General features: G+C 36.9%; 1 pseudogene; it reads left to right on the forward strand.

The window, feature by feature from the left end:
* Positions 1-10559: 10559 nt before the first annotated feature.
* LOC104242055 (leucine aminopeptidase-like) lies at positions 10560-14061 on the forward strand (annotated as a pseudogene).
* Positions 14062-14694: the final 633 nt, after the last annotated feature.

The raw sequence follows: 14694 nt of genomic DNA on the forward strand, positions 1-14694 counted from the left end.
TGGACTGTTTTTACGACCCCAACCGAAACTCGAACAAACGAGATGGTTTGAGTCTCGTTTTCGGACTGGACTGAAGCAGCAGCGATGGGGTTTGTTTGGATGCAACGAAGAAGAAAGTAGAAGCAGCTGGACATGGCGAGCTGTAGCAGCTTGACGAGGCAGCTGGAATGGAGCAGCAACGACGCAGCAGGAGGGTGTCGAGCTCAAGCTCGAAGAAGATGAAGTGAAGCAGCAGCGCTGGCAGCAGCAGCTCGGAGGAAGCAGCATCGCGGCATAGTAGAGCTGGTCGACGGACTGTGGTGAAGCAGCTGGTCGTTTAGTCGACGACACAGTCGGCCATGGAAGGCGAGGTTGAACACAGAAGCAGCTGGAACGGCAGCAGCAGCAGCGCAGCTGGAACGCTGGCAGGCGGGGTCGTTCATGGCGAGGATGGTCGTCGACGATGGACTGTTTTATTTTGACGGAACTGCTCATCGTTTGGACTGGTTCGTTGGTGCCAAAGAAAGATGACGAAGCAACGGCAGCAGCAGGTGGTGACGGGGTGGGACAACCATGGCAACCTGAGCTCAAACTTGAGCTCGACGAAGAAGATGAAGTAAGGGCAATGATGGTGAAGTTAAGGGCAGCCATGGATGAGCCTGAGCTTGCCGTGGAGAAGATGAAGATGCGATGGGTCGTTTGGACGTGAGAATGGAGAGTAAAGGGCAGCCATGGGAGGTGGGGTTTGGAGCTTTGGGGAAGATGAAGAGAAAGAAGGGAGGGGGGGCGGATACCTTAGCCTTTTTTTTAGGGTTTTCTTTTTGTTTGTTTTGTAAAAATGAAAAAATAAAAATGAAGAGGGGGAGTTGGGTTGTTAGTACTGGACTGGGTCGACCTGGTTTGGAATGGACCGGGTCATAGGAAAGGTTGGGCCATTTTTTGGGCATGTGGCTTGAAATTGAAGAAAAGGCCCAATTCCGACTTTCTTTATATTTTTGCTCTCCTTTCTTCTTTTATTTTTCTAAAACTAAATTCTAAAACTCCTTAAATTATTATTAAGACTAAATTAAGTTATAAAAGCGCAAATTAACTCCCAATAACAATTAACGCACAATTAAGTAATAATTAAGCATAAAATTGTATATTTGGACATTAAATGCTAAAAATGCAAAAGATGCCTATTTTTTGTAATTTTTAATTTTTTGTAAAACAAACTTAATTACTAATAATTGTGTAATTAAATCCTACATGCAAAAATGCGACATATTTTTGTATTTTTAATAATTTAACAAATAAACATGCACAGACAAACATACAAATAATTACACAAAAATACCACAAAATTGCACACCAAGAAAAATCATTTTATTTTTGAATTTTTGGGAGTAATTCTCATATAGGGCAAAAATCACGTGCTTACACCTGGCCTTCGTCATTTTGGCCTTCAACATCTTCGCCTTCCGATTCCTCTTCAGTTATGGAGAACTCAGAACCAGAACAAAAAGAATCAGTAGTATCAGGCCTGGTTGGAAGACCCCTTTTAGCAGTTAACTCCAGCTCACGGGCTTTAGCGATTTCGGCATCAAAATTAATGAAACCCGCTTTAGCCTCTTCCAAGGTTTTTCTCCTCATGATGTACATAGCATATGTTTTGTCAACAATGAGGGTTGCATTCTTTTTTAAGTTGGTCAAACTCGGGAGAAAGATTTTCTCACACGAATACAGACCAGAGGCTAACATCGAGGTCACAGACAGTAGAGCTGAAAATTCTATTATGCTCAATGGTCCTCTTATGCTTCTCCTTTAGTTGGACATATTTCACCCCGTCACCAGCAAGCTCTTCAGCTTTGGAGTTTAAGGCCGCCTCAAAATTATTCAATCTTTCAACGGAGGCAGCCTTACGATCGGACGCAACAATGACGATATTATGGACTTCAACTCATTTGTCCCTAGATTTTTCAAATTAAGCCCTCAATGGGGCAACCTCCTAGCTAAGGGTCATTGATTCTTGCTCTCTTTGCTGCAACTGAGCCTCCAACTCAACAACCTCAGCAGCTTGAGCTTAAAGTTCTGAGATGCAAGCAGCAGTTTGGTCGCTCTCGGCTAAAAGTTGATCCCGCTCAAAGATAAGTTCCTCCTTATAAAGAATCAACCTCTGAAGGCCCTCGGAAGCAAGGAAGTTGGCCCGCAAAACAAGAATGTAAATTCAAAACATTGCCATAACACAACTAGAAGAAACAACAGAGAAAACAAAGACTATATCGCCACTGCGTTATGCATAGCATTGTTCAACAACCACTCTCCCGGGAGAGTTTGTATTTTTTTCCCAATCTTTCTCTGAAGCCAAGGGCTTCAGATAGTTAGCGAGTTCTACCGGCCTGGACAACAGATTACATCAGGCGAAAAATGAGAGGGTGATGCTCCTCCTCTTTCTAGGATCTTCTAAGGGGGCAGCATAATTTTGCCCCAGGTTCCCATGAAATGGGGATTAGGAAGAGGGACATTCTCCTCCCGCGCAGCTGCAACCGGCGGAAATGATGTAGCATTTGCTAGTGGCAAAGGCATAGTTGGAGAAGAGGGAGATGAAGCTGATGGCATTGAAGGATGAGAAGTGGTTGCGACAAGCGTAGTGCTGGTTGTTGGTTGCTCATCAACCAAGGACGGTAGGGACCCAGTACACAACCTCACGGAACCGGGCATGGCAACTTGGATTTGGAAGCGGGAGTTAGCATTTTCCACCATCTTATACTGCCTCTAGAGTGTTGAGGCATCGTCCTCGGTTAGTGTAACTAACTCAACAGATTGAGCAGTCTATTGAGTTGAGGACGGTCGTCGTCTTCTATGTAGAGAAGCTCCCTCTTCGTTGGATTCTCCATCATCATCAATCATCACGGTTTCTATGGCCGGCTCGGGCGGGGGCTCATCACCACAACTTCCGTAGATGACTCAGGAGCGGCACTTTTTGCCTTTTTATTTTTTCCGTCGGCCGTAAAGGAACGTCTTTTTTTTGGTTGCTTGTTCTCCGATCGGGGTCTCCAAGAAGAAGCACTTGCACCAGAAGCAGGTCCGGAGACACCTATTTGTGTAAAAGCCTCCTGTAGCAGCCTCGCCGCATCAGTAGGACTAGACAAAACATCCTCTTCTGGGACGACAGTTGAGCCATGGGGTAGACCTGAATTAAACAGGAGAGAAAGGTTAAACAACTTCCTTATACGAAAGGTAAAAACAAGTTGAGTTTGACTTACCATGATTTCTGGCCTTCCACCCATATTTAAGGGCCAGCTCTTTCCACGTGCGAGTGTCGGGCGTAGTAAAGTCCAAAATTTTCTGGACACACTGGTCTAAGCCTTCAACCCTAGGTAATACCCATCGAGTCATTGAGATAAATTAAAGAAGAAGGGCCAATAACAATATGGGGCGATCTTTAACGGAAGAAAAGACAAATGGGGAACTTACGTGTGCGGTTCCATAATTTCGGAAATGATGAAGCAATGGCTGAAATGATGTCACTAGTGGAAACTGCAATGAACCGTTCTATCCACCCGTAGTCATTATCATCATCTATTCTAAATAGCAGAGCATGGTGGCCACACTTGCTGAAATTTATCATTCCCTTGCGGAAGACCTTGGGGGAATAAGGATTCATCAATAGTGCTAGGGTTAGCTTCTCTCCCATCTCTTAGCATAGATGTCGAAGACAAGTGACTGTCCTCCACACAGAAGGACTTACTTTTGCTAGGCATACCTCGTAACGGATGTAGAACTCCACGATGATGGAGTCAAGCTCTCCACTCAAAATGAATGGCAAAGTGAAGGGATACGTAGAAAAATACGTAAAACCCTTATTGGGCAAGGTTATCCGCTTCGCCAGGTCAGGAGCGATAATGTCTAAATCTTGACAATGGCAGTCTTCCTTGACAAAAGAAATACTGGAAGGATGGATGGAAAAAGGGTATACGCTAACGACCCACATACGAGGGTGAGCGGAAGGATAATTCTCTTCAAAATCTTTAGTAGTGAAAAGACTTTTTGGGATGATGGATTTCACCATAGAAGGAGCAGCAACATCAGCTTTACCTATGTTCTTTGAAGAACTAGGATTTCTGGAAGAAGAAGTCATTTTTCATCAGAAAGGAAGGAAGGTTTTCTCTTAAAAAGAAGGTTAAAGAACAAAGTATAAGTTGAGTAAAGAGAGTTTGAGAAAGTTTAGAGAATTATGAAGTGTAAATGAAGAAGTTTGATGCGTATAAGTAAAGAATAGGCGGCCAAAATCGTGGCCATAATTACCTCGATAACTAGCAAAAGTGATGCTAAATCGTGGGATGACGCGTGCTCGGGGCATTAAATACGTAGAGACGTGCGTCTAATCAACCGCAGAAACTTTTCAGAGGGAGTCAGAGAATTTTCTGCCAAAAAAGGTATTTCTACCAACTTTCCGGTAACACAAAGTTATGTTACCGGAAAGCAGGGGGGACTATCTATATAAAGTAAAATATGTTTATATTAAATGATTGCATGAGAAAGTGACACGTGGAGCCGAAGATAGAAGGCAGTTGAATCCAGAGGCAATGATCTCGTTTGTTACCGAAGAGAATGATGCTCATAAGATGAAATAAATGCATGTCACTCGGTGACATTTAATAAAAAATATTCTACAACATTAAGTGTACGGCTCGTTATAGAGAATATGACATTCACTACCTGCCATTACACATTCTTCAATAGCCCTCATAATTATCATTAAAGATGGGCTTGATCCTAGGACTTTGTTCCCTAGGTGGACCTATAAATAGTAAACTCAATTATCATTGTAAGACACTAATTTTCTGACAAACATACACTACACTCTGTTCAAAGCTCATTATAATTTTATCTTCTTGTTCATTTATATCGTTATTATTGTTCCTAGGACATTGTTTCCTAGGTGCAGCTATAATTAGTGAGCTCTATTATCATTGTAAGACACGAATTTTCTGACAAACATACGCTACACTCTGTTCAAAGCTCAATATAATTTTATCTTCTCATTCATTTATATCGTTGTTATTGTCCCCTGAAGCCCTGCTCCCTGAATAACGATTTTTGTTGTTTTATCTCCATCTCAAGGCTAAGTATTATATTTTTATCTAATTTAATTATCATTTTGGGATTAAATTAATTAAGTTGTCTATAAAACACATATAAATTCAACCGTACTATTTTACGGGTGAACAATTCTCTCACTAAAATTTACACCAATAGTAAACCCTTGAGGGGTAGCCTAGAGGTTGAAGACCTGATAGAGACGATACTATGTGAATTCTTTTATTGAATGTCGTTAATTGTTGTTGTTTTGGCTCTATTTATATTTGGAGTTCCTTGACCTTCGTGTTCCATCACTTTAAATACTCCACCTTAGACCATAGCCTTCTAAAGCACTGGTTGGAAAATGAACTTGCAAGATCTGCAAAGATGCTTCTTCTGTTAGATTGAGGAGATAGGCACAGTACCTTTGTTCTTTCATACGAATTGTGGATTAGAGTGTGAAATATGATTTCACTGTAACGACAGTGGAAGAAATGAAGTCCAATGCTTGTATTAGCTTTTGTTTCCAAACTCAAATTAGGCATGTACTATGATTGATTGAATGAACGTTCCGAGGGCACTCCTATTAAGTTTGTTATATATAGAAATCGGTTGTTACATCAAATGACATTTTTCGTCTTTATCATCGTTACGTAATGATGAATTTAACAATATTATTTAATAAAATTTAAGTAATATTAAAAAAAATTAAAATAATAATACAATACAATACAATATATAATAACCATCCAAACAAGCTATTAGTGAATGACAATCTTATGCTATACCCTGAAAGCTAACATAACATGAGTGATGGTAATTTAAACGTCTGCATTTTCTGTTATCGCTCAATAATGGTTAGCATACCTGCTACAGTTGCTTTGGTAGGGTGGATCTAGTGCTAGGGCATCGGGTTCATCGAAACACAAAACTACAATATTGTATCTGAGCATATTTTTTTTTTTAAAAAATCTATATCTACTTATATCTATATTATATTAAAAGTGGGAAGCCCATAACTGAAAAGTTAAATTACATAAATACCCTTCTAAATAATTTAAATATAAAAAAATATAATTAATTAATAATATTTATTAAAAAGAAAAAACCCAATTTTATTTGACATGTCCTTTCCAAAAGGTTGTGTCTTTTTAGTAAGTAATTAAACGTCCTTTTTCAAATCTATTTAACCTCTAATTTAGTGGAAAATTATACTCCTATTTAAACATAAAGATACACATTCTCGTATTAAAGAAACGATTGATTAATAAATTTATTCTCTTCAATTAAGGTACATGCGTTTGTAATGCGTTAAAATGGTTAGACGACCACTATGCTTAATCCTTTTGTTATTACTAATTTGCTTGCTCATACCAAACTTCTTTTCGGTCTTTATATCATTTCAGATTATTTGGGTCACTAGAGTGAAGATAATTTTTTTTCCTTTTTTATTGGTTATGAATTTGTCTATGTGCGTTGGTTTATTCTTAAATTATTAAAATAACCTTTTCATAAAATATATATATATTTCGCGATAATAATCAAAAAAATACCTGAAAGATATTTTGTGTTCTTTCATCAATAATTAACTTTTACGAAATTGTTTGTCTAGAAGGAAAGAACTACTTATTTAAAAAAAAAAACATAACTGATGCCTTGATTTAAAGGGTTGTGTTCCTTCAGATTAGAATAGATTTTCAAATGTTTTGCTTCACAGTTATTTTATCACACGTGATAGTAGCAATCTAAAATGAAAAACAAATAGTTGAATCAATTATTAGATTGATTTCCTTGTGCTGATCCTTTTTCTTTCATTTGCACACAGATAGGTATGAATTTTTGCTGTTACTTAACTGTATGCAGCTTTTGACTCTCCTCTATGGAAAAATGAGTATCCGTAGTAGTGGCACAACTGATATCATGGCGAACATTAATATGTAAACTGAAGGTACTACTGATTGTTTAGCATTTAGAACTAGCAATTACCACTCTAATGTTATAATTGTATTTACTTTAATAATTTAATTCACATTTGTTCAACTATTGCTGAATAATTAATTTCTAGTTAAAGGCTTTCAAGTAAAAATACTTCTTCTTAAAACACATTTTGTTATTCTTCATTCTACCAATGTTGAAGAATATATTCATTTTTTTTAAAGAAAAAAAATCTTATACTTCAATTCCAAATTTTTTTTCTTGAGTTCTTGTGGTATAAGAAATTAGTAAAGAATAGAAATTTAATTTCTTTAGTAGGTATTATATCCTGAGTATCGAATTTCTATTAAACTGTTTGCACAGTGTAAAGAAATTGCTATCCTCAAAATAGTTTCATTGGAAAAGGTGCTGCCTGCATTCCTTTAACATTTTAATTAAAATTCTTTGCATAATTTGATATTTGGATAATTTTTAATATTTCTACAATATGCAAGTGGTGGTGAAAATATGGATATCGTTTTAATAGTCACATTTATTGATAATGTTATCCACTAACCACTGCTCTTTTAATTCGGAAGAGGCATTACAACTTACGGAAGAAATATTTTATCTATATTTATAACTTCAAAAGTAAGATACCTTTATTGACTTTGATAAATAATTTTAAAGGTGAGTCATAAATTTATTTGTTCCAAGTTGAAGGGGAGTGCGACAATTTAATAGTCTTTAAAAAAAGTTTTTAGTCTTTTTTTGGCACAGGAATTTTGAATACTTAATTTCTTAACAATATTTAGCATAATTTTATGAGTTCTAGCTTTTTTGAACAGTATTTGATAGAAGTTTAAAAATCAGTATTTGACGTTAAAGTTGAAGTTGAAAAGAAGTTTAAAATTTTGTTTGATATAAATTTCATTTAAATAAGAAGTTAAACTTTTGTGAGTGATACGTTGCTTCTTTTGAGATAATGAAACTAAATCTTTAGCTTCAAAATCATTAGAGACAGAGAGAGACTTGCAATAAATATGTGTTCAAATACCTTAATAAATCAAACATAAATTCTTAAAGTCTGCATATATGATAAAAATTTAATATTTTGCAATACTAATTTTATAGTGATGTGAGATAAACGTGCAACTCACGTTCAAAAATACTAGTATAATAATAAGTACTTTAAAGGTCAAACTTATCAAATTAAAATCTTAAATTTAAATTTGTTTGTGCGCTTTGGTCGTATCATTGGGCTTCCTTAATAGAGATAAAAATCAACATCAATATGCACAATAAGTAGGGAGAAGTGCACGATTAGCCACTAATAACATATGTATTTACTTTTAAGCCATTGTTTAAAATGTCTTTAGTCTTTAGCTAATGCTTTAATAAACTTTACTTGCCCGAACGAAAATACCCTTCTACTTATAAAGTTCAGGACCAAGTGTCCTTAACTTTTGAACTTGTAACTCTAAGTTCAGGACTTTAGGACTACATGTCCTTAACTTTTTAACTTGTAACTCTAAGTTCAGGATTTCAGGACTACATGTCATTAACTTTTGAACTTGGAACTCGAAGTTCATGACCACATGTCCTTAATTTCTGTGCTTGTAACTCTAAATTAATGACTACTTGTCCTTAATTTTTGTGCTTGTAACCCTAAGTTATTGACTACTTGTCCTTAACTTATGAACTTGTAAGTCTAAGTTCAGGACCTATTGTCCTTAACTTTTGAGCTTGTTAGTCTAAGTTCAGGACCAAGTGTCCATAACTTTTGAACTTGTAACTGTAAGTTCAGGATCTATTGTCCTTAACTTTTGGGCTTCTTAGCCTAAGTTCAGGACCTATTGTCCTTAACTTTTGAACTTGTTAGTCTAAGTTCAGAATTTCAAGACTTATTGTCCTTAATTTTTGAACTTGTAACTGTAAGTTCAGGACCTATTGTCCTTAATTTTTGAGCTTGTTAGTCTAAGTTCAGGATCAAGTGTCCTTAACTTTTGAGCTTGTAAGTCTAAATTCAGGACCAAGTGTCCTTAACTTTTGAACTTGTAACTGTAAGTTCACGATCCATAACGTAACAGAAAACCAAAAATACATCAAAAAAATCACAAACCGAAATACATCTACCACCATAATTGCATACATCAAAAATTTTCATATAATTCACCACTTTCTAACATTTCCAATTTGATTCGTTTCATACATAAGAAAATTACAGAAAAAAATTTCAGATCTGCACTTGCTATTCCAATTTCTACTCGAATTTTCTTCTCGTAACTTGCAGAATCTTCCATTTTCTCTTGTATGCAAATTTTTTTAATTCGGATCACCAATGACAACTTTGAGCTGGAATTTCTGCAATGAGTTATCGAAGGTCAGTCTCTGCTACGAGCTATCGGACATCATGTCCTTAATATTTACACAACAAAGGATAAAAATATCTTTTCATATTAATTTTAAGAAAGCAATGACTATTTTTGCTCAACATTAAAAACACTGGATAAAAAGTAAATACCATATTAAAAAGTGACTATTCCACGCCATTTCTACCAATAAGTAGAGCACCTAAAGAGAAAATGATTTTCATCATAAAACAAAAAGACAAATAGAATGCACATACGGATTGATTTGGCTTACCTCCTGTACAAAATCAGTCAAGTTCTTCCAGTTTAGGTTTAATTTTTATGACACCTGTCCCTTCTAATTAAATCTAAAGGTCAATATTTATTTAACTAAAAACAGTCCATCAGACCATGTTTAAATAAAAAATCATTCCCTGGATCAGTACCAATTTGGCAAAGCATCCGAAAATACTGCTAGGAAAATCGTTCTGGTTGGAGAAAAGATATTTTCTTACCATAAAAATCATGGAGAAACGGAATTTCTATTTTGTAACCATTACAAACAAACGTATTATCAAAAAGTAAGAGTAACTCAAAATTTATTGTAGTTCGATGTTACGATCGCTTCAATTTTGTATGCAATTAAGTTTTCTGCTACCATTAAAGATCAAACTCTATATGATGTCGGAGGGTGCAAATAACACTAATGAATTTTAATTATATTGAAGAATTACTGGAATTATGAAAATGATACATAGGTGCAGATGGATGGGAAGCAAAATAAAGTAGAACATACAACTGGAAATTGAGTTTATCACCATAGAACAAAAAGATAATGGAGTACATATAATGTAACCTGCCCATCTAGAGCGCCAATAGCATATTTAACTCCTTTTATAAACTTTACCTTTATTCTCTACTAGCATTTGCACGTACGAAATTTTAAATTCATAAATTTGTAGACGTAACACAGATGTATGCTATAGAAATGAAATAACATTGAAAAAGAAGTAAACTTTGGAAAAGAGATACCATTGTTGCCCATGCAAATAATGTACGCAAAGTTTTAAAGAATCTGTTTTATGTTAGTTTTAAAAGTAAAGTGGCTTAGTGGGTAATTTCTTTAGTCATCTAAACGCCTTTTGGAGCAAGGAGACAAAAATTAATGGCAAATTAGGAAGAAGGTGACATGATTTTCCATATTGTTCTTGTCTGTATCATTCTTCTTCCCGCTCCTACATATATCTCAAAATTAAAAAGTTCCCACTCTTTTTCTGTGATCATAATTCATACTACTTAGTTGCAAAAACCTTTCATTTCTGTTCAATTTCCATGGCACCCATTGACCCACATTCCTTCGCCGATTCAGCCCACCCGCTCACTACTCATATTTCCCTCACTTTCTTTTTCGATTTTCCATCTTTCACCATTTCCTCTGCCACTCTTCTCTCACTCCCCACCCCTTACACTGGACCCCTCACTCTCGATACTCGCTATCTCTCTGTCTCCTCTGTGCTTGACCCACTTTCCCTTTCCCCTCTCCCTTTCTCCCTCTCTCCTGATTCCCCAATTCTTGGACAGTCACTCACCGTTTGTCTTTCTAACCAAACCCAAATCTTGATTCTCTCCAAAACTAGCCCTTCGAGTTCTGCCCTTCAGTGGCTTTCCCCTCCTCAGACATTCAACAAGACTCACCCTTATGTCTACACCCATTGCCAGCCCATTCACGCACGTTCGATCTTTCCTTGTCAGGACACACCCGCTGCGCGTGTCAAGTACGCTGCGAAGTTGAACATCCCCCGCCAATTATCAGCTGTTATGGCCGCCAGACACGTGGAGAGGCGGGACCCACTTCCCTCCGAGGTCCAAGGGGTCTGTGAGGATTCAGTGTGGTGTGGGGATGATAGGGTGGTGGAGGAGTTCGAGATGGAACAGCCTATTCCTCCCTATTTGTTTGCATTTGCTGTAGGAGAGTTGGGTTTCAGGGAGGTGGGACCCAGGACAAGGGTATATGCCGAGGCTGTTAATGAGGTGTTGGATGCTGCTGCTAAGGAGTTTGCTGGCACTGAAGAGATAATTCAGGTTGGGGAGAAGCTTTTTGGACCTTATGAATGGGAAAGGTTTGATCTTTTGGTGTTGCCTCCGAGTTTTCCTTTAGGAGGAATGGAGAATCCGAGGATGGTTTTCTTGACGCCCACGGTGATTAAGGGGGGGGACGCCAGTGGATCGCAGGTGGTGGCTCATGAGCTTGCTCATAGCTGGACAGGGAACTTGATCACAAACAAAAACAATGACCACTTTTGGTTGAATGAGGTACTATAGCTTATTGTATTAAGCACTTTAAAATAAGACATGAAAAGTATAGGAAAATGCTTAATTTATAGAATGGTTAAGTTGTCTTTCCTATTCTCTAAATAAATTTACACCAATAGAAGGGGTAGCCTAGAGGTTGAAGAGTCTGATAGAGACGAATTCTTCTATTGAATGTCGTTAATTGTTTTTGTTTTGGCTCTATTTACATTTGGAGTTCCTTGACCTTTGTGTTCCATCACTTTAAAAACTCCACCTTAGACCATAGCCTTCTAAAGCACTTTTGTTCTTTCATATGAATTGTGGATTAGAGTGTGAAATATGATTTCGCTATAACGACAGTGGAATAAATGAAGTCCAATGCTTATATTAACTTCTGTCTGCAAAATCAAACTTAGGCATGTACTATGAATCTATGATTAACTAATGTTCTGAGGGCACTCCTATTAAGTTTGTTATAGAAAAGAGGGATTCTTTCGTTCTTTCTTTCAATAATTAACAATGTAATAAGTTAGACTGATTCTGGTGTTTGAAGGGTTTTACAACATATGCAGAGCGAAGAATTGTTGAGGCTGTGCAAGGCGAGGAAATAGCTTCATTAAATATTGGAATTGGTTGGAAGGGACTTGTTAAGGAAATGGAAAGATTCAATGATAACATGGAGTTCACCAAGCTAAAGACAAATCAGGCAGGTGTCGACCCGGATGATGTGTACTCTGTAGTTCCATATGAAAAAGGCTTCCAGTTTTTACAGCGCATTGAAAGACAGGTTGGTAGATCATCTAGTCTAGGAGGTATTCTACTTGCAAGAACGAACTTAACTTTTTGTCCACTTTCATTTCTCAGATTGGAAGACCTGCTTTTGATGAATTTCTGAAGAAGTATATTGCTGCCTTCAAGTTTCAATCTATTGACACCGATATGTTTCTCAATTTCCTTAAAGTTAATGTCCCTGGAATAGAGAACAAGATTGATTGAAACTTTGGACCGAAGGCACAGGGATCTCTCCAGATGCCATAGAACCAGTTTCTAACATCTATTCAAAGATTGTTTCACTCGCTAATGAGTTCAAGCTAGGTAGGACGCCAATAGAGGATGAAGTTGCTGACTGGAAAGGACAGGAATGGGAGCTTTACCTCGAGAACCTGCCTAAATCTGTTGAAGCATCTCAGGTAGTAACTGGCCATTAAATGAGAAGTTTCCCTCAGTAAATTGGCAAATTATTTCTTTTCCCATTTGATGAAGTGTGTGCTTTTTCCTTATTTTCTAGTGATAAATCTGATTTAACATTTTGAAAACTTTTTTTACTTTATACAGTGCTGAATCCTCTATCTGTTATTAGTTGATTGTTATTTGTGGTCACACACCTATATACATAAATTTCTTGGATAGACCATAGAAAAATATGTACATATACCATGTCCATATATGTTGCTCCTTTTGTAAATTCCTTTTACCTATGGATCTCTAACATGATGAATTGTCAACTGTTTCTTCTCTCTTGCTGGTCTTGGTGCTTGACTGCAGCCTATCTCATTTTACAACTAAAATTTGTTTCTACAAATTTAAGCAGCAGGCAAATTGATTCAAATGTTTGTTCATCATGCATGTCGTCAGTCGATTCGAACACATGCACCATAGGATTGTGCTGCTTCTTCTCTGTGCTTGTACATGTCCCCATGATTTCGTGGACAGCATTTTAAAAATAAAATAAAATTCAAGTCGACAATGTTGTCTGTTCATTCTTTGTTGTTCCCCCCAATTCTTATCATTTATGTTCTCATTCTTTTAACTATTATTTCCATTTCTTTAACTCATGATTATGTTTCTAATCAAGTAATAAAATCTAGTGCTGGAAGACGTCCACCTCAGTTGATGGTTTTGCACCCCCTACCTCACTGCTAGGAAAATGTCTTGCCTTGCACTCTTGCCTTTAAGATATTGCTTGAACACCCCTATTCCGAAATGGAAAATAGTCGTTCTAAGTCACTTTGTGCTATTTTCAGGTCAGAGCATTAGATGCTGTCTATCATCTTTCTGAATCAAAAAACTATGAGGTCAAGGTAGCTTTTCTTCAGATAGCCATTTCAGCAAGGTGCAGAGAATACTATGGTGTGGTAGAAAAAACTCTGAAAGAAATTGGCAGGATATTGTACCTTCGTCCGCTCTACACTGCACTTGTGCAAGGTGCTGGAAAGGAAGAAGACAGAGTTTTCGCTAGAAGGGTATTCTCGGAAGCCTGTGATTGTTATCACCCCATAGCTCATGCTGTCATTGAAGCTACTCTTGCCAAACATATTTGAAGTTTGTGTGAAGCCAAACCTTGCTAATGTAATCCTAATGTAAAATAAAAACATGTTTAGCAGCTAATGTAATTCGAGGTTTGTGTAAAGCCAAACCTTGCTAATATAAAATAAAAAGGAAAGCAGTGAAATTTTTGCTACCTTGAATTGTGAAAAATGCTTCTCCAAGAAAAACATTTCTACCAAAAGTGGAAAGATGACTTCCCTCCTCAGTTATGAGCTTGAAATCATTTTTCTTTAGACTTATATCATAACTCTTACTATCACTTAGTATTTTGAAAAATAACACTTATCAACCTTGCAAGATATAAGAGATATCTTGAAAAAAATGTCACCATACCTTCTGTAGGATTACCATATCTCACCAACTTTTATATCAAACCAAACACTAACAAATAATCCAAGGAATTATTTTTCAAGATGAAACATTTTGCCCCCGAATGCACTCTGAATTTTCCCTAATGGACAAACTTCAAGAAAGGTGACTACCCCCCCCCCCCCCTAAAAAACTCATATATTGAACTCATAGAGTTTAAATCCTGGTCCGCCTCTAACTAAACGGGAAATCTTGAAACCATGTATGAATGCTTGGCTCTTTGTTCATAATGAAGAAATTCCAGCTGCTTTGAAGCCTTATAGAACTTTCCAGAAGGAGAAAAAGTTGGAAGAAAATGACTTTACTGGGGCTGTTTTTGAAGGGAAGTTTATGGTCCTGATGAGTTTAAAGCCCTTGAGAACTTTCTTAGTCGGCTGAGATTTATGCCAAGATTTTG

This window comes from Nicotiana sylvestris, chromosome 5 (assembly GCF_000393655.2).
Source record: "Nicotiana sylvestris chromosome 5, ASM39365v2, whole genome shotgun sequence".
Classification (NCBI taxonomy): domain Eukaryota; kingdom Viridiplantae; phylum Streptophyta; class Magnoliopsida; order Solanales; family Solanaceae; genus Nicotiana; species Nicotiana sylvestris.